The sequence below is a fragment of the Aegilops tauschii genome, chromosome 5 (assembly GCF_002575655.3).
Source record: "Aegilops tauschii subsp. strangulata cultivar AL8/78 chromosome 5, Aet v6.0, whole genome shotgun sequence".
NCBI classification, from domain to species: Eukaryota; Viridiplantae; Streptophyta; class Magnoliopsida; order Poales; family Poaceae; genus Aegilops; species Aegilops tauschii.
In genome coordinates, this window is record NC_053039.3 from 278,598,067 (window position 1) to 278,619,596 (window position 21,530).

Sequence of the window (21,530 nt, forward strand, 5' to 3'; positions counted from 1 at the left end):
TTGAGAAATCCTTTTCCTTTCATTAATACCTAGGGCATGTTCGGATCTCCTCCAACTTCTAACTCCAGGAATTTCACGGATCGTTTTCACCCGAACGCTTGGCTCCAAGAAGCTGGATTCTTGAAGCTAAGCCCAATCGCAGTGCAAAAACATGGAGCGAGCTTGGCCCAGCTCCACCGATTGGAGAAGTTGGAGTTCGCACAATTTACATCCACTGCCACCGCTAAAGATACTGGTTCGCTTCCCCATCCCTCGAAAAATAGAATGCGTCGCTATAGGATCGATCTCCCTCGCCTTGCTGACCCCCTCTCCCTCGAATCGGGGCACTTGTTGGCCTTAATTGGGCTGCCTTGAGCCGGCCCAATCTGCCCCGAACGGGCCACAGGTTTCCCAGCTGGACTGCAGCGCTGGAGAAGCTACTGATGCACCCGAACGGATATGGGATCGCTACCTGGAGTGAGAAGCGAAGAGAAGTTGGCTACGTGAAGTTTTGTGAAGCTAGAGGGAATCCGAACACGCCCCTAATTGGCACATTTTCACAAGGTCTATGCTCTTCATAAAAATTGACATGCTTATAAGAGTTTTTTTCCTCATAAATTTTATCATGTAGTGCAATCATCATTAGTTTTATGGGTATTCATAGAAATTATACTAACAACATTGCAATCATTCTTATCATTCAATGAACTCACACCAAACATCATGTTAAATTCTTCTTTTAACACTTCATAGCAATTATAGGAATTCATATTTTCAAGAAAGACTTCATAAAGATAAAGAAATTGATGCAATATCACTTCTATTTCTTTTGTGGTTTTATTTTATAAACCAAAATAGTGAATAAACAAGAAACTAAAAGATTAAATTGCAAGATCTAAAGAGATACCTTCAAGCACTCACCTTCCCGACAACACGCCAGAAGTAACTTGATGTCTACTACGCAACTTCATTCTTGTAGACTTTTTTGGGCCTCCAAGCGTGGAGTTTTGTAGGACAACAACAAATTTCTCTCAAGAGGATGACCTAAGATTTATCAATCCGCGAGAGGTGTAGGATGAAGGTGGTTCTCTCTCAAGCAACCCTATAATCAAATACAACTGGTCTCTTGTGTCCCCTACACATCTAATTCAGTTTTCATTTTTATACGTGCACTAGTTCGGCGAAAAGATGATGATAGATGTGTAATATGGATGGTGGAAATAGGTTTTTGTAACCTGAATAAATAAAAGCAGCAAGGTAGCAAGTAGCAAAAGCGAGCAAAACAGTGTCTCGATGCTTGAAAATAAGGCTAAGTGTTCATACTTTCGCTAGTGCAATCTCTCCACATCATTAACATAATTGAATCACATGATAATCCGTCAAAGTGCGGCAAAGAATCACTCGTTCTATTTCTATTGGAGAAAGTAGGACGCAATCGCATAGGTAGCAAACCAACTCAAAGTTGTGTTTTCAATCAATCTATTGAACCATCCCCAAAGTGTCATGGATAGCCCTAGAGATCGTACTACGACAACACCATGTGATACGTATCATTCAATTCTTATGTCACCTAGATTACCCCAATGTCACCATGGGTATTCGCGAGTTAGACATGCATCAAGTGATCTCAAATCCAAAATATTTAATCTAACATAAAGAAACCTCAAAGAGCAAGACTCAATTCACCAGGAAAATAAGAGAGGGAGGTGAACATCATGTGATCCAACTTTATTAACAAAGCTCATGATACATCAAGATCGGAATCCATCATGAACATGGGAGAGAGAGAGATAAAAACATAGCTACATGTATACATACTCTCAGTCCCGAGGATGAGCTACTCACGCATCACCGGAGGCAGCAAGGTTGATGAGCATGGCCTCCACAATGGTTTCCCCCTCCGGCAGGGTGCAGGAGAAGGCCTCCAAATGAGACCACTTCGGAGCAGAGTCTTGCGGCAGCAATAAAATTGTTTTGGGTCTCGCTTTGAGGGCTTCTGAATATTCAGGAATTTATAGGCCAAGAATTAGCGCAAACGGAGCCACGATGGGCCCCCAAGCCAGGATGGCGCGCCCTACCTTCCAGGGCACTCCCCCTACCTTGTTGGCCCCTCGTGGGTCTTCTCTTACCCCCCAAAGTTTCCAGGGTCTCTTATTATCCAGAAAAAATCTTCAAAAAGTTTCATTGTGGTTGGATTTTTGTGGGTATGGATTTTTTTGGAAAACTAAAAACATGAAAAAAAGAACTAACATTGGGCACTAGATTAATTAGTTAGTTCATAAAAACAATATAAAAGTAAACCAAAATCATATATAATTTATGTAAATATAGCATGAATACTTCATAAATTATAGATACGCTGGAGATCGTCACTGGCGTTGGCGGTGGCGGGCTTTCCACAGGTCGTGGCCTTGGAGGCGACGACCTTGCCAATGGAGCCACTGCGGGTGCTGGCTGTGGTGGGCTTTCCACAGGTCGTGGCCTTGGCGGCGACGTCCTTGCCAATGAAGCCACCGCGGATGCTGGCACCGATCCTCCTTTTCTTCCCTCCATGTGTCATCGGAGGTGGTTGGGATCGGTATGCCCTGGAAGCGGATTAGGGAGGATAAGTCATGGGCAAGAGATCTGGCTAGCGAGGTCGAAGCGGAGATGCAGAAAAAGAATATGGGAAAAACAAAAAAGGAGAAGGACCACACATTATGGCAAATACCACCTAACCTAGACGCGAGTGGTACCGGCAAGAACCACTCTCCCACATTGAAAGTGCGTTATATCGACTAGAGAGGGGGTGAATACACGATTTTTATGAATTCGTCACTGAGGAAATACTGCTTGAGGAATTTCCTAAGCAACGAACTGCAAGCAGCGGAATAAGTACTCAGGTGCATGCATAACAAAGCAGTAGCATAGTTATCATGACGAAATGAAACATACACAGAGTACAGGTAGCGTGAAAACAGGATAAGCGGGCTGAAGACAAGATGACTGAAGAAATAGGATTTGAGGAAATTGAGAAAGTCTTCAGTCAAAGTCTTCAAACAGTAACGATCAAGTACAACAGTATATGAATAGGGAAAGGAAGGGTTGAGGAAATAGAACCAGTAGCTCGGTGAAGACAGTGATCTGGTAGACCAGTTCCAACTGCTCCGACAGTCGTACATCTGGTTGGAGCGGCTAGGTATTTAAACCTGAGGACACACAGTCCTCACTATATTCTCCTTGAGCTAAGGTCACACAGACCTCGCCCAATCACTCGTGGTAGGTCTTAAGGTGACTTCCAAACCTTCACAGACTCGGTCACTCGGTGATCCACAATTTCCTCTTGGATGCTCTATAGCATGACGCCTAACCGTCTGGAGGATGCACAGTCCTCAAAGGTAACAAGCGTCGGTTCCACACATGAACAATCTCTTCAGTGATGCTCAATCACTTTGGATTTGTAGGTGTTTGGGTTTGGGCTTTCCTCACTGATGATTTTCGCTCAAAGTCCTCGGAGGATGGGATGCTCTCAATGACAAGTGTCAGTTTCTCTCGGAGCAGCCAACCAGCTAGTGGTTGTAGGGGGCGGCTATTTATAGCCTAGGGAGCAGCCCGACATGATAATACATAAATGCCCTTCAATGATATGACCGTTAGGTGGGTATATATTTTGGGACAGCTGGCGCGTAGCACAACAACGGTTGGAAATTTGAGCTCTCAAATTCCTCAGGGCTATCATGTTCCTCACTTGTAGGCAATCTGCACTGGCGAATTCCTAACTCCTCAGTCAGAACAAATTCCTCAGAGACCAGAAGAACTTCGTCTCTGTCACTGAAGAAATTGACTGAACTGTATGAGATTTCCAATGGCTTCACTCGAAAGGATTGGTAGGTGTATGATTTTGAGATGAGCATCACTTGGAAACTTTTCCTTAGTTTTACCTCGACCCCCTTTAACAGTACGGTGTTTCCTATGACCCAAGAAAGAGAAAATGAAACTACAAAAACAAAAGTCTTCACGCTTCATATTCCTCGCATGAATACCAAGTCTTCACGGTCACACCAATTTGTTCACTTTCAAAGTCTTCAGAAAGCCAAAGTCTTCAGTTGAAGACATTCATTTTTAGGGGTCGACTTTGTTTGTAAATATCAAACTCCTCATAGACTTATAGACATGTGTACACTCACAAACGCATTAGTCCCTTAACCTATAAGTCTTCAATACACCAAAATCACTAAGGGGCACTAGATGCACTTACAATTTCCCCCTTTTTGGTGATTGATGACAATATAGGTTAAGTTTTCAACGGGGATAAACATATGAAGTGTAAATACTGATATTGAGGAATTTGATTGCAAGATATAGAAGAACTCCCCCTAAGGATGTGCATATGTGAGGAATTTGCTTTGAATAGCAAATGCACATTGTTGAGTGGAATCATGGAGATCTCCCCCTATATCTTGTAATTCATACACGTATTTAACATATGATATGAAGAATTTGAAATACATGATGAAATATGATGACTGATGTAATTCAGCATGCGTGCATTAACATATATGAGGAAATAGCATGCAGAAAAACAGAGCAAAAGTAACAGACCACCATAGGACATAAGTTTACAACTCGGTCCAACAAATACTTCGGAAGAACGAGAGTTGTAACTTAGCAAAAAAAACGCCCATCTATATAGAACTGCTTGAAGACTAACTCAAATTTCTCCCCCTTTGTCATCGAATGACCAAAAGGGACGAAAAAATGAGGACTAACGCCCCTGAAGAATATCATCATGAAGTCGATGGAGGAGCGCCAGCGTTGTTGGGGTTGTCTGTTGATGTAGGGCCTACCGTAGTGTCGATCAAATCTTCATGTTCATCAGTCTCACGCGATGAAGAATATGAGCTGGCCACCAAGTGAGGAACTTTGACCTTCTTGAATTTCTTCGACGATGGCTGAGACCAGTCAAAGTCCTGCTTGAAGCCCATTTGCTTGAGATCTTCATCACCATAGAGGTGAGACAAGATAGCCCAGGTGCGATCAAAAACTTCATGCAGATAGTAATGGTTCTTCTTCACAGTGTTTTGCGTGATTGTCATATTCTGAAAAATTGAACCAAACCATCACTTGACCCATTTGTGGTTGCGATCGACCTTCTGATGAAGGCTGAGGAGAAGCTCATGATTAGTCATCACCCTTGGAGCAGTGGCTTGGGGATTTTGCTTTGAAGCATTTGCGGCAATGTCATGAGTGGCAGAGTCATCATTGGTGGAGTAGGATGCAGCTTTGTGAAACTGTCCATCCAACGGATGAGTGCCTTCATCAATAACAGCAGCCTCGCCCTTCTCATCAGCTAAGGAAATAGGCCGTTTGAGGACCTCTATTGGGGGCAAGTAGCTGGCATGATTGAGAACGTCAGCCTTGTAGTTGATTGAAGACCTTGATCTGATGAATCTCATGATCCAGGGAGCGTAAGGCTTCAGTTCAATCGGTGACAGAGCTACATTGGCCAAAGTCCTCATGAAGAAAACGTGGTAGTTGATAGGAATACCATGTATGATGTTGAAAAGAAGATTCTTCATGATTCCAAACACCTCTTCTTCATCAGAGTTGTGGCCTTTGATAGGACTGAGGGTTTTGGTCAATATCCTGTACACTGTCCTTGGCACATAGAGCAATTCCTTGACGAGGAATTTGGTCCTTGGAGCTTGGACTGGCTTCAAAGGCTTCATCAGCACTTGCATTAGATGATCATAAAGTTCAGGGTCAGCATAGATGAGCCTTGCACCTTCAACGGGAGGACTGGCTGGGATGGCATGAAGCAATTCAGTGGCTGGTGCTTTGTAGTGAGTATTTTCAGTCATCCAGTCCAATACCTATGAATTCACATCTTCAATGTTGCCAGTGATGTGCAACGTGGCATAGAACTGAAGAATGAGTTCTTCATTCTAGTCGCAGATGTCGGTGCAGAAGTTGAGCAGCCCAGCGTCATGAAGAACACTGAGGACTGGGGTGAAGCAGGGTAGAGACTCCATGTCCACATGAGGAATTTGCTCATGGTTAGAGATCTTGTCCTTATCGAATAGCAGTGAAGAATAGAAGTTCATGTGGCTAGCAGTCCAAAACGCTTCCGTCGAAGACGAGCAGTCATAGGGATTGTAGTCAGTGAAGAAAATGTGCTCATTGAAGAAATCTTCAGCTTTGAACTTCTGTTTCTTGGAGAAAGGATTCTGTGGCTTGGGCTGAGGTTTGTCAGTCGAAGTCTTCACAGCCTCTTGAATCACAGACTCTGGAGCCGCAGGCTGAGGAATTTCAGGAATCAGGTCATCAGCAGCAGCCTGGGTCTCCATTTCTTCAACAGCATTTACATCAACACTAGTGGCTGGAACTTCTTCAGGAATAGTGAGAAGAGAAGCTTGATGTTCTTTAGAACCCGTGTGAATTTCTTCAGTTTGAACCAGGGACTGAGGAATCTGTTGCAGAGGGGTGTAAAGTGGTGAATTGGGGTGATGACTTTCCTAGTAGTCATCATTCATAATTGGCGTTGAACGCCCAATATCCACATCTTCTTCTTCATCATCTAATTCTTCAACGCCTGCCTCTTCAGCTGTGAACTGAGGCATGGGCGATGATACCTGTGGAGTTGAAGTGACGTTGTCAACTTCAATTTCTTCATCAATCTGCTCTAACGTAGTGCTGTCTACTACGCAACTTTATTCTTGTAGACACGTGTTGGGCCTCCAAGCGCAGAGTTTTGTAGGACAGTAGCAATTTTCCCTCAAGTGGATGACCTAAGGTTTATCAATCCATGAGAGGTGTAGGATGAAGATGGTCTCCCTCAAACGACCCTGCAACCAAATACAAGAAATCTCTTGTGTCCCCAACACACCCAATACAATGGCAAACTGTATAGGTGCACTAGTTCGGCGAAGAGATGGTGATAAAAGTGTATTGATGGTAGAAATATATTTTTATAATCTGAATAAATAAAAATAGAAAGGTAGCAATTATTAAACGGGCACAAAAACGGTATTGCAATGCTTGAAAATGAGGCCTAGGGTCCGTACTTTCGCTAGTGCAACCTCTCAACAATGCTAACATAGTTGGATCATATGATTATCCCTCAAAGTGCAATAAAGAGTCACTCCCGAGTTCCTGTTAGCGGAGAACAAAAGATAGAAATTGTTTGTAGGGTACGAAACCACCTCAAAGCTATACTTTCCGATCGATCTGTCCTAGAGTTCGTACTAAAATAACGCAAGCTATTCTTTCCGATCGATCTAATCAAGAGTTCGTACTAAAATAGCACCAAAGCAAATTCATATTCATAATACTCAATCCAGACAAAGAACTACAAAGAGACCCCAAAGTTTCTATCGAAGAAAAGATAATAAAAACGTGCACCAACCTCTATGCATAGATTACCCCAATATCACCTCGGGAATCGGCAAGTTGAGTGCCATAACATACATCAAGTGAATCAATACGATACCCCATTGTCACCTCAAGTATTCATACCGCAAGACATACATCATATGTTCTCATATCTGAATATTCAATCCGAAAAGACAAAACTTCAAGGGGTAAAGATTCAATTCATCACAACAAGAGTAGAGAGGGGAGAAACATCATATGATCCATCTATATTAACAAAGCCCATGATATAGATCACAAGAGAGAGAGAGAGAGATTAAACACATAGCTGCTGGTACAAACCCTCAGCCCCGAGGGTGAACTACTCCCTCCTCATCGTGGTGGCCGCCGGGATGATGAAGATGGCCACCAGATATGATTCCCCCCTCCGGCAGGGTGCCAGAACGGGTCTAGATTGGTTTTTGGTGGCTACAGAGCCTTGCGGCGGCGGAACTTCTGATCTAGGTTAACCCCGATGGGTTTCGGAATATTTGGGAATTTATAGTGCAAAGAGGGGGTGCGGGAGGCCACCGAGGTGGGCACAACCCACCTGGGCGCGCCTGGGCCCCCAGGCGCACCCTGGTGGGTTGTGCCCCCCTCGGGGCACCCCCCAGGTGCTTCTCTAGCCCAATGGATGTCTTCTTGTCCATAAAATATCTCCGTGGAGTTTCGTTGCATTTGGGCTTCGTTTGGTATTGATTTCCAGTGATGTAAAAAACAAGCAAAAAACAGCAACTGGCACTGGGTCAATAGGTCAGTCCCCAAAAATGATATAAATTTGCTATAAAATGATTGTAAAACATCCAAGAATGATAAAATAACAGCATGAATACTTCATAAATTATAGATACGTTGGAGACGTATCAGCATCCCCAAGCTTAATTCCTACTCGTCCTCGAGTAGGTAAATGATAAAATAAATAATTTATGAAGTGTGAATGCTAGCAAAGTGCATAAGTTTGATCAATGACAATTTCAATCACTTTTCCTAGCATCATAACAGCAATTCTTTCTTATAAAATTTCTCATGTTATAGTGGCAACCAATTCACATGTTAAGGTTCAAACAATGAACTCTCTTGAAACTCAACAACCTATGTTCTTAGTCACCAAGCAATTGCAATTCAACTTATTCAACATAGTTTAAGTAAGAGCTCCACATACTCAACCATCATTTAGTCTTCTATGATTGCTAACACTCACCGCATACACATGAGCAAAACGTTTCAACCGGACACATAGAAAGATAGGGGATTATTGTTTTGCCTCCCAACGTATTCACCTCAAGGGTGATGTCAACAATAATAACCCATGCTACCCATATTCAACTGGACATATGTGCCTAGATCTTTCCTCACCACATGGTGCTTGCCAAAGGAGAAAAATAAAAAGTAATAGAGAGAAAAACTTTGACTCTTTGCATAAAAGTAAATACATAAAAGTAAAAGATAGGCTCTTCGCAGAGGGAAGCAGAGGTTGCCATGCGCTTATTTGTTTGTATGCTCAACCCCTTAGTGCAAAAGAACGTCATGTTATATTGCCCCTTATGATAGCAACCTTTATTATGCAGTCCGTCACTTTTATTGCTTTGCCATCACAAGTTCGTACAACGCTCAATTTTCTCTTACACTAAATGATCTAACACTTTTAGAAGCAATTTTTATTGCCTTATTGCACCGATGACAACTTACTTGAAGGATCTTTCTCAATCCTTAGGTAGGTATGGTGAACTCTCGAAGATAAGATTTGGGTTTAAGGGTTTTTGGATGCACAAATAGTATCTCTAGTTAGTGCGGAATTTTTGGCTAGCAAAGATGGGGGGGGGGCAAGCACCACATGTTGAAGGATCTATGACAATATAACTTCTATGTGAATATGAACAAACATAAATCATTACGTTGTCTTCCTTGTCCAACAGCAACAATTTTGGCATATAATATTTTGATGGGGGCTCACAATCACAAAATATTTCCAGGATAGTGTATTTGCATGTGAAAGTTCTCTTCCTTATACTAATTATTCGTGAATTGCTTGTATGACAAAATTTGTGATTGTCAAGCCTCAAAAGATTTCACTTTCTAAACCCAATGTGAAGCTACCACTAGGCATGATATAATTTCAACTTCATGATATTCAATTCATTCAACAATTTACTCAAAGGATATAAGTGAAGCACAAGAGTAATTCCATAGAAAAGAGCTTTGTTGACGGGATGTGAATGCCGCTTACTTAGCCTCCTTGGCAACTATTTGAGGACTCTATTTTATTTAAAAACTTTCAGATCTAAGTATTTTATTAAAAAAACAAGTAAAACAAAAATAAAATGACATTTTAAGAATAGCACAACTCATGTGAAGAAGCAAAAACTTAGGCTCAACCGATACTAACCGATAATTGTTGAAGAAGAAAGGTGGGATGCCTACCGGGGCATCCCCAAGCTTAGATGCTTGAGACTTCTTGAATATTATCTTGGGATGCCTTGGGCATCCCCAAGCTTGAGCTTTGGTGTCTCCTTAATTCTTCTCATATCACGGTTTTCCTAAATCTCAAAAGCTTTATCCACACAAAACTCAACAAGAACTCGTGAGATAAGTTAGTATAAACTAATGAAAAAACATTATCAATCTCTACTGTAGCAAATCACTAAAATTATTATTCAACATTGCATACTAAATGCCTCTGCATATTTAATACTCCTATCCTCAAATAGATTCATTAAACAAGCAAGCATATGCAAACATAACTGCAATCTGCCAAAACAGTACAGTCTGTAAAGAATGCAAGAGTATCAATACTTATTCAACTCCAAACATTATGAAATTCTACCACACTGTAGAAAATTTATCAGAGCTTATTATGCAGAAAGTTTCAACATTTTATCACATTCTGACTTTCCTCGGGAATTTTTGCAACACCGATAAACTTTCTGTTTTCAAACAGCAACATGTATACTTGCAAGATAAGCATGACAAAAGGCTATCAATGCCACTTTTATTGAAATAAAAGATGCAAAACAATATTCTAAATAACATCAAGCAAATCCTAACAAAATAAAATGACTCTCCAAGTAAAACTCATATCATGTGACGAATGAAAACATAGCTCCGAGTGAGGTTACCGATAATGTTGGAGACGAAAGAGGGGATGCCTTCTGGGGCATCCCCAAGCTTAGGGTCTTTTCACTCTTTATTCTCCTCATATCGATGTCTCACCCAAAACTTGAAAACTTCAATCACACAAAACTTAACGGAACTTCGTGAGATAGGTTAGTATGATAAAGAGCAAACCATTTCACTTTGGTACTGCCAAAGACATGATTCATAATTGTTTCCAAACAATGCCTACTGTATTATCATTTCCACAATTTATATTGAGCAATATAAGCCATAGAAACTAGAAAACAAGCAAACTAAGCATTGAAAACAGAATCTGTCAAAAACAGAACAGTCTGTAGTAATCTGTACTCAAACCACACTTCTGCTACTCAAACAATTATGAAACAATTATGAAAACGTGAGCAATTTGTATATTAAACTTCTGGAAAAATAATCAACTCAAAATCACTCTTCTTTTAAAAATGAGACTTATTTTCGTGAGCGTAAAAGTTTCTGTTTTTCAGCAGGGTCAAATCAACTATCACCCAACATGATCCCAAAGGATTTACTTGGCACTTTATTGAAACAAAAGCAATAAAATATGATCAATACAGTAGCATAATCATGTGAACACACAAAAACAGTAGGTAAAAGTTTTGGGTTGCCTCTCAACAAGCGGTTTTCTTTAATGCCTTTTAGCTAGGCATGATGATTTCAATGATACTCGCATAAAATATAAGAATTGAAACATAAAGAGAGCATCATGAGTCATAAGTTCCTATCCCATAATAATTTTCAGTAGCATCATGAATAGATTCATCAATATAAACATTACATAAAGCATTCTTTTCATGATCCACAAGCATAGAAAATTTATTACTCTCTACATAAGCAATTTTATTCTCATTCATAATAGTGGGAGTATCATAGGAAACTCGAATACTATAAATTTTTACCACATTAAAAGAGTAATGTTCAGTAAAAGGATATTTAAAATTATGACAATAATTATCACTACTTTTTATAACATAAGTATCATCACAATAATCATCATAAGTAGCAACTTTGTTCTCATCATAGATAGGAGGCATGCAACCATCATAGAAAGTTTGATCATTCAAAGTAGGGGGACTAAAAAGATCATCTTCATTAAACATAGCATCCCCAAGCTTGGGACAAACATTAATTGCAGAAAATAAATCCTCAAACATGTCATTATCATCAAACATAGCATCCCCAAGCTTGTGTCTTGGCATATCATAAGCATAATCACTCTCATCATTAATAGTATGAATAGCACCAACAGTATAACAATTGTTATCATCATAATTTCCCAAGTTGGTGCCAAAAAGATTTCCAAGATTATAAGAAGTATCATTATCTTCCCAATCATAATCATCACAACAAGTAATAGCCATAACAAAATCATCATCAAGTGCATCATCTTCCACAATTATTTTTGATTTATTTTCATGAGGCACAACAATAATAGGAGCAACATTATTTGGGAGAGATACCTTTTTACGTCTATTCTTTCTTCTTTTCTTATTCTTCACCACATCATGTGTGGGTTTAATTAATCTTTTCAAGCTTCTTATTGATGAGATTGGTTGGATTGGAAGCTCCTCCTCGTTACTTGATTCATCATAATAAACACTAGGATGGTATTGGGAAATATTTTCCCTTTCATTAGCACTCTCTTCATATTCTATTTGTTTTCTTGACATTAGATAGTTGGCAATATAAGGATTATCAATGCAATTTACTGCACAAAACATATAAATTTCCTCTAGATCAAAATCAAGAAATCTCTCGAGATTAAATTTTGGAATACCCTTAGTTATACGTTTCATTTCTTTATACCCCAAAAGAAGACTAAGCTCTTTATGATGCTCAAGGGTAATCAAGTTATCACAATTTTTGGACACGATTTGATCATGAAAGAATTTGCATTGGAGATTTAAATGACCATGTTCATTGCAAAGTTCACAAGGATGGCGAAAAAAATCTTTCAGCACAATCATCTAGCCTCTCTTGCAACTTTTTCGTTTCTAAATATTTGTGCTTCTTACAAAATCTATCTTCCCTTTTTGGTGTGCAATTGCACTCCCAATTCAATCTGCAAAAAGTGACATGCTTATAAGAAACATTTTTGTCATGACTTGTGCAATCATGATTAGCATTTTGGATATTCAAAGAATTCATATTAACAACATTGCAATCATGCTCATCATTCAAATATTTTGTGCCAAGCATTTTATTGACTTCTTCTTCTAACAATTGAGCACAATTTTCCGAACCATCATTTTCAAGAAAGATATTATAAAGATGATCAATAATATGATGCAACCTCAATTCCATTTTTTTAGTTTTCTTTCATGAACCAAACTAGTGATAAAACAAGAAACTAAAAGATTCAGTTGCAAGATCTAAAGATATACCTTCAAGCACTCACCTCCCCGGCAACGGCGCCAGAAAAGAGCTTGATGTCTACTACGCAACTTTATTCTTGTAGACACGTGCTGGACCTCCAAACGCAGAGTTTTGTAGGACAGTAGCAATTTTCCCTCAAGTGGATGACCTAAGGTTTATCACTCCGTGAGAGGTGTAGGATGAAGATGGTCTCCCTCAAACGACCCTGCAACCAAATACAAGGAATCTCTTGTGTCCCCAACACACCCAATACAATGGCAAATTGTATAGGTGCACTAGTTCGGCGAATAGATGGTGATAAAAGTATAATATTGATGGTAGAAATATATTTTTATAATCTGAATAAATAAAAACAACAAGGTAGCAATTAGTAAACGGGCACAAAAACGGTATTGCAATGCTTGAAAATGAGGCCTAGGGTCTGTACTTTCGCTAGTGCAACCTCTCAACAATGCTAACATAGTTGGATCATATGATTATCCCTCAAAGTGCAAAAAAGAGTTACTCCCGAGTTCCTATTAGTGGAGAACAAAAGATAGAAATTGTTTGTAGGGTACGAAACCACCTCAAAGCTATTCTTTTCGACCGATCTATCCTAGAGTTAGTACTAAAATAACGCAAGCTATTCTTTCCGATCGATCTAAGAGTTCGTACTAAAATAGCACCAAAGCAAATTCATATTCATAATACTCAATCCACACAAAGAACTACAAAGAGACCCCAAAGTTTCTATCGGAGAAAAGATAATAAAAACGTGCATCAACCCCTATGCATAGATTATCCCAATATCACCTCGGGAATCCGCAAGTTGAGTGCCATAACATACATCAAGTGAATCAATACGATACCCCATTGTCACCTCAAGTATTCATACCGCAAGACATACATCATGTGTTCTCATATCTGAATATTCAATCCGATAAGACAAAAGTTCAAAGGGTAAAGATTCAATTCATCACAACAAGAGTAGAGAGGGGAGAAACATCATATGATCCATCTATATTAACAAAGCCCATGATATAGATCACGAGAGAGAGAGAGAGAGATTAAACACATATCTACTGGTATAAACCCTCAGCCCCGAGGGTGAACTACTCCCTCCTCATCGTGGTGGCCGCCGGGATGATGAAGATGGCCACCGGAGATGATTCCCCCCTCCGGCAGGGTGCCGGAACAGGTCTAGATTGGTTTTCGGTGGCTAAGGAGCCTTGCGGCGGCGGAACTTCTGATCTAGGTTAACCCCGATGGGTTTCGGAATATTTGGGAATTTATAGTGCAAAGAGGGGGTGCGGTTGGCCACCGAGGTGGGCACAACCCACCTGGGGGCGCCTGGGACCCCAGGCGCGCCCTGGTGGGTTGTGCCCACCTCGGTGGCTCCCAGGCGCACCCAGGTGGGTTGTGCCCACCTCGGTGATGTAAAAAACAAGCAAAAAACAGCAACTGGCACTGGGCACTGGGTCAATAGGTTAGTCCCAAAAATGATATAAACTTGTTATAAAATGATTGTAAAACATCCAAGAATGATAAAATAACAGCATGAATACTTCATAAATTATAGATACGTTGGAGACGTATCACGTAGCAGCAGAAGGTTCATCTTCATCAGATTCACTTGGAATCATGTAATCCTGACCAAAGGGAACAATCTCCTTTGATGGCATGCTTGATAGAAGAATAACATCTATGGGATTTGCATAGGAGCTTGTCAAAGTCTTCACTTTCTTCGGAGCTGGAGACTCTGAGGAAGCAGATGCTTTCCTTTTCTTCACAACTGCTCGCTCTACAGCTTTGGTTTTCTTCACTTCTGATGTATAAGGAAGGGTAGGACTTGCCGTCTATGTAGGAGGAGCAGAGGAAATTGGTGCAGTTTCTTCAGGCGCAACTGATGCAGTTGCCCTGGCTTCTTCAGTTTCTTCAGGCGCAACTGCAGATGCTTCAACTGGCCTGGCTTGTTCCTTAGGCGCAACACTAGAGGTTGCCCTGGCAGTTTCTTCAGCGGCTGGAATTTCTTCATCAGCCCTGGTGCTTTTAGAATCATTAACAGCCTGATTGTCATCAAATGTGCTTGCATGTTCTTCAGTTGGCTATGCAGAAGCTTCAGCCTGAGGAATTTCACGTTGCGTTGAGGCTGCAACATTTGATGTGAATCCCTTCGCCATTCTGACGAATCTGACCTTGGCCCCTAGCCAATCTGCACGGTATGCGTCAAATTCATCACTGAGGGCTTTGATCTTAGTTTGGATGGCCACAAGTTCATCAGTTGTCATTTTGACAACATTCTTCTTCAGAAATCGCTCCTTGTACTGAGCTTTCTTCAGTTGCATGGCCTTTTCAAACTTCCATTTTTCTTCGCCTATGAAGGCAGTCAACATATGACTATGGCCAGGTGTGAGATTGAAATCAGGCATAGGAGTGTTGGGGTCCTTGTGCCAGAGATCAATGAAATCGAGGATCAACTTGGGATCCAACAGAAGAGGCACATTGCTGCCTTTGGCTCTAGCGGCCCTTTGCTGTCTGTCTTTGATGATTTCAGCTAGTTCCTCATCATCAGCTTCGTCTTCACTTGAGGGCACATGGAAGGCAACCTGCTTCTTGTGAGGACTTGGCCTTGTGCCTCGTCCAGTAGTGGCCTTAGTCTTCAGCAAAGTTGGGTCTGTTGATGACTAAGGAGGAGTTGAAGAACTTGCAGATGCTCCTGAAGCAATAGTGATACCAGTGGTCCTTTGGCAAGAGGCAAGATGTGCAGGTGCCGAGGACTTTGCAGTAGCAGCTGAAGGTTTTGCAACAGGGGGGACTGGAGCTGCTTGAGGAATATGCCGTGAGGGCTTTGATGAGCTTGGCCGTGAGGGCGGTGCTGAGGAACTGGGCTTGTGCGCAGGCTTCTTGGGCATAGCCTTCTTGGGCTTGCTAGCAGAGGCCTTAGCAACAGCAGTAGCAGAATCTTCATTGAATTTCTTCACTGCTTCTTTGGCCATTTTGGACAACTTGGCTTGCCGTTTAGCCCATTCCTTGGGAAATTCCTCACCTCTTCTGATGCTAGAGGGATCAGCAACTTGGCCTGGTGCCAATGGAGGTCTTGGGCATGGAGGGTGTACTGCGAATTTCTTCATGTACTTGGGAGTTACATATCTGTACTCCCTCCATTCTCTGGCCCATCTCCTCTCAATCCTCTGTACGCGCACCTTGCACTGATTTTTGTTCTCCTTGCCATGTTTGGCTTCATCAGGAGTGCAATATTCCGCATAGATGTCATCTGGGATCTCAAAAGCAGTGTTTGCTTCTGGTCTCTTTCCTCCCTTCTGAGATCTTTTGCCATCAGCCATTTTCTTCAGCTGAGGATTTTGAACAATGGAATTCTCTGAAGAGGTATGCAATTTGTCTTCGAGGAACGCTGCAAATGAGTTAAGTAGATGAGAACCTAGAGATTCAGCAGCGGACATGTGTACCTGTGAACAAAGTATAGGTGCGAAGAATTTGGAGAGGTCATATGCGTTCTCAGAAGTTTTTCAAAAGAACAAGTTTGAGGAATTTGACCAGGAATGTCTTGAGGAATTTCACTAAGCGGTCTTTGACTTAGGTTCCAGAGTTGTATATATTGAAAATCCACACAACTGAGGAATATTGAGGAAAAACGTTGCTTAGAGAAACAAATCAAGAACAGATGCAACTGTGGTGTTTAAGAGTGTGGAAGTTGAAGAATAAACACCTTTTAAAGATTATGTGGAAATCATCAAAATCAACAAGGGCAGTAAAACTAAATTTTATTTACCCTTGATGAAGAACACGACGAACTGGGAGTTGTAGATGGGAAGTTCGTCCGTTCAGATCTTCCATGCCCTAACTTGGTGGAGGAAGACTGCTATGGCGGCGGCGGAGTGAAGATTTCCGCGGTTGGCGCGAGTACGACGACGACGAGGTCGAGGCAGTGAAGCTCTTCCTCACCGGCGACGATGTAAGTAGCGGTGGCGCTAGGTCTGAGAGCTCGAGTGAGAGGAGTGAGGTTGAGCGGGCTAAATGAGGTCTGAGGAGGGTGAGGGGTATTTATAACTGAGGTGAAAAACCGCTCGTCCGAGGAAAATGGACGAACGTGCCCCCGACCCTTCTCATCCTAGCGACATGTGTCACCCACGTACAGTGAGGTGGAGATCGTGGGTGAATAGGATAATCTTATCGTGGGATGTGGAACGGTTTGAGCGGCAAAAGCCGAAAATTCAGAGAAGAATATTTTAAAGTTTCGTTCGCAAATTCTTCAGCTGACAAGGACACAATGAAGATTTTGAACGGGTTTCAAATAGAATGCACATGAAGAATTTGTGAACAGACTGGGTTGAGTTTAGCATAGAGGGGGACGGGTCCGATCATATTCACTTAGCAGAAAAGTCAACTTGAAGAATTAGCAATAAGTGAATGTTGTAGAGGACAGAAAACTCAAATAAATACAACCAATGAAGAACAACGACGGAAAGAGTGAAGACTCTGCAAAGATGAAGAATTTGAACAACTGAGGAATTTCAAAAACTGAAGAAAAACTCAAATTGAAGATTTTCAACTTTTGTTCGTGGAGAGACCCACCGTATAAGAATGATGATTTCAGACGCCGCGTACAATTGTCGTAGGGCTCTAAGAATCAAATTCTTCGTTAATTTCTTCACACTTAGAGGGTTAGTCTTCATTGATTGAAGAAAAACGTTACTTCGTGTGTTGCACATCTAAGTCATCAATTTTCCATAAGTGTTAGGATGTGTGTCCTTTTCAAAGAACATTCTAAGATATTTAGCTCACACCACAACTTGCTAAATCTCTTCTCATCCAAGGGCTTTGTGAAGATATCGGCTAGCTGTTCTTCAGTCTTCACGTGCTCAATAGAGATGTTGCCCTTCAACACATGATCTCAAAGAAAATGATGACAAATCTGGATGTGCTTTGTCCTCGAATGCTGAATTGGGTTATGAGCAATCTTGATGGCACTCTCATTGTCATAGTAGAGAGGCACATTCTTCACATTGATGCCGTAGTCCTTGAGGGTTTGCTTCATCCATAGCAATTGAGCACAACACGAACCAGCAACAATGTACTCAGCTTCAGCAGTAGAAAGTGATACGCAGTTCTGTTTCTCTGAGGACCAACATACCAAGGATCGTCCGAGGAAATGGCATGTGCCGGATGTTGACTTGCGGTCCACACGATCACTAGCATAGTCAGAGTCAGAATATCCAATGAGATCAAAAGCCGAGCCCTTGGGATACCATAATCCAAGTGTTGGAGTGTGAGCTACAGATATCGAAGAATATGCTTCACAGCCTTAAGGTGTGATTCCTTTGGTGTAGCTTGAAATCGGGCACACATGCAAACACTAAGCATAATATCTGGCCTAGATGCACATAGATACAATAAAGAGCCAATCATGGAGTGGTATACCTTTTGATCGAAGTCAATACCATTTTCATCAGTGCGTAGGTGGCCATTTGTGGGCATAGGGATTTTGACACCTTTGCAATCTTGCATGCCGAATTTCCTCAATACATCCTTGAGGTATTTCTCCTGAGATATGAAGATGCAGTTGCGTGATACGTCTCCAACGTATCTATAATTTTTTATTGTTCCATGCTATATTATATTCTGTTTTGGACATTATTGGGCTCTATTATACACTTTTATATTATTTTTGGGACTAACCTATTAACCGGAGGCCCAGCCCAGAATTGCTGTTTTTTGCCTATTTCAGAGTTTCGCAGAAAAAGAATATCAAATGGAGTCCAAACGGAATGAAACCTTCGGGAACATGATTTTCGGAACGAACGTGATCCAGAGGACTTGGACCTTACGTCAAGAAAGCTACCAGGAAGCCACGAGGTAGGGGGCGCGCCCTCCACCCTAGTGGGGCCCACGTTGCTCCACCGACGTACTTCTTCCTCCTATATATACCTACGTACCCCAAACTACCAGATACGGAGCCAAAAACCCAATTCCACCACCGCAAGCTTCTGTACTCGTGAGATCCCATCTTGGGGCCTTTTCCGGAGCTCCGCCGGAGGGGGCATCGATCACGGAGGGCTTCTACATCAACACCAAAGCCTCTCCGATGATGTGTGAGTAGTTTACCTCAGACCTTCGAGTCCATAGTTATTAGCTAGATGGCTTCTTCTCTCTTTTTGGATCTCAATACAATGTTCTCCCCCTCTCTCGTGGAGATCTATTCGATGTAATCTTCTTTTGCGGTGTGTTTGTTGAGACCGATGAATTGTGGATTTATGATCAAGTTTATCTATGAACAATATTTGATTCTTCTCTGAATTCTTTTATGTATGATTGATTATCTTTGCAAGTCTCTTCGAATTATCAGTTTGGCTTGGCCTACTAGATTGATCTTTCTTGCAATGGGATAAGTGCTTAGCTTTGGGTTCAATCTTGCGGTGTCCTTTCCCAGTGACAGTAGGGGCAGCAAGGCACGTATTGTATTGTTGCCATCGAGGATAACAAGATGGGGTTTATATCATATTGCATGAGTTTATCCCTCTACATCATGTCATCTTGCTTAAAGCGTTACTCTGTTCTTATGAACTTAATACTCTAGATGCATGCTGGATAGCGGTCGATGTGTGGAGTAATAGTAGTAGATGCAGGCAGGAGTCGGTCTACTTGTCTCGGACGTGATGCCTATATACATGATCATACCTAGATATTCTCATAACTATGCTCAATTCTGTCAATTGCTCAACAGTAATTTGTTCACCCACCGTAATACTTATGCTCTTGAGAGAAGCCACTAGTGAAACCTATGGCCCCCGGGTCTATTTTCCATCATATTAATCTTCCAACACTTAGTTATTTTTATTGCTTTCTATTTTACTTTGCATCTTTATCACAAAAATACCAAAAATATTGTCTTATCATATCTAGCAGATCTCACTCTCGTAAGTGACCGTGTAGGGATTCACAACCCCTTATCACGTTGGTTGCGAGGATTTATTTGTTTGTGTAGGTGCGAGGGACTCGTGCGTGGCCTCCTACAGGATTGATACCTTGGTTCTCAAAAACTGAGGGAAATACTTACGCTACTTTGCTGCATCACCCTTTCCTCTTCAAGGGAAAACCAACGCAGTGCTCAAGAGGTAGCAAGAAGGATTTCTGGCGCCGTTGCCGGGAGTCTACGCAAAAGTCAACATACCAAGTACCCATCACAAACCCTTATCTGCCGCATTACATTATTTGCCATTTGCCTCTCGTTTTCCTCTCCCCACATCTCCCTTGCCGTTTTATTCGCCCTCTCTTTTCCGTTCGCCTCTTTTCGCTCGCTTTTTGTTTGCTCGTGTGTTGGATTGCTTGCTTGTCACGATGGCTCTACCTAGATTTGGAGATCTTCACCTTAAAAGGTTGGAAGAGATCGAAAGCAACGTCCGGAGTTTTATGGTTTTGCAATTTGAGCATAATAATTTCTTTAGAAATGAGCTTAAGGAACAAAAAAGCTTTATGAGTTATATGAATAAAGAGCTCGATGATATGTCTGAAGAATTTGATGGTTTGAAATCTCAGATTGCTCGCCTCGAGAAATTGATAGCTGAAATTTCGGATAAGCAGGCCACCCTAGTTAATAGGATGGCCGCTAAACCGGAGAAGTTCTATGAAAATAAAGATGAAGATCTAAAAGTTATTGATGTGTCCCCTATTAAATCCTTGTTTTGCAATATGAATCTTGATAATGATGGGACTGAATATGAGCCACCTTTACCTAGAAGGCGTTCCAAAAATTCGGAGTTTTTAGATCTTGATGCAAAAATTGGTAAAAGTGGGATTGAAGAGATCAAAACTCTAGATATTAATGAACCCACTATTTTGGATTTCAAGGAATTTAATTATGATAATTGCTCTTTGATAGATTGTATTTCCTTGTTGCAATCCGTGCTAAATTCTCCACATGCTTATAGTCAACATAAAGCTTTTACTAAACATATCGTTGATGCTTTGATGCAATCTTATGAAGAAAAACTTGAGTTGGAAGTTTCTATCCCTAGAAAACTTTATGAAGAGTGGGAACCTACTATTAAAATTAAAATTAAAGATCACGAATTCTATGCTTTGTGTGATTTGGGTGCTAGTGTTTCCATGATTCCAAAAACTTTATGTGATTTGCTAGGTTTCCGTGATTTTGATGATTGCTCTTTAAACTTGCATCTTGCGGATTCCACTATTAAGAAACCTATGGGAAGAATTAATGATGTTCTTATTGTTGCAAATAGGAACTATGTGCCCCTAGATTTTATTGTTCTTGATATCGATTGCAATCCTTCATGTCCTATTATTCTTGGTAGACCTTTCCTTAGAACGATCGGTGCAATTATTTATATGAAGGAAGGGAATATTAGATTCCAATTTCCTTTAAGGAAAGGCATGGAACACTTCCCTAGAAAGAAAATAAAATTACCTTATGAATCTATTATGAGATCCACTTATGGATTGCCTACCAAAGATGGCAATACCTAGATCTATCCTTGCTTTTATGCCTAGCTAGGGGCGTTAAACGATAGCGCTTGTTGGGAGGCAACCCAATTTTATTTTTAGTTTTTTTTGCTTTTTGCTTCTGTTTAGGAATAAATGTTTGATCTAGCCTCTGGTTAGATGTCTTTTTATGTTTTAAT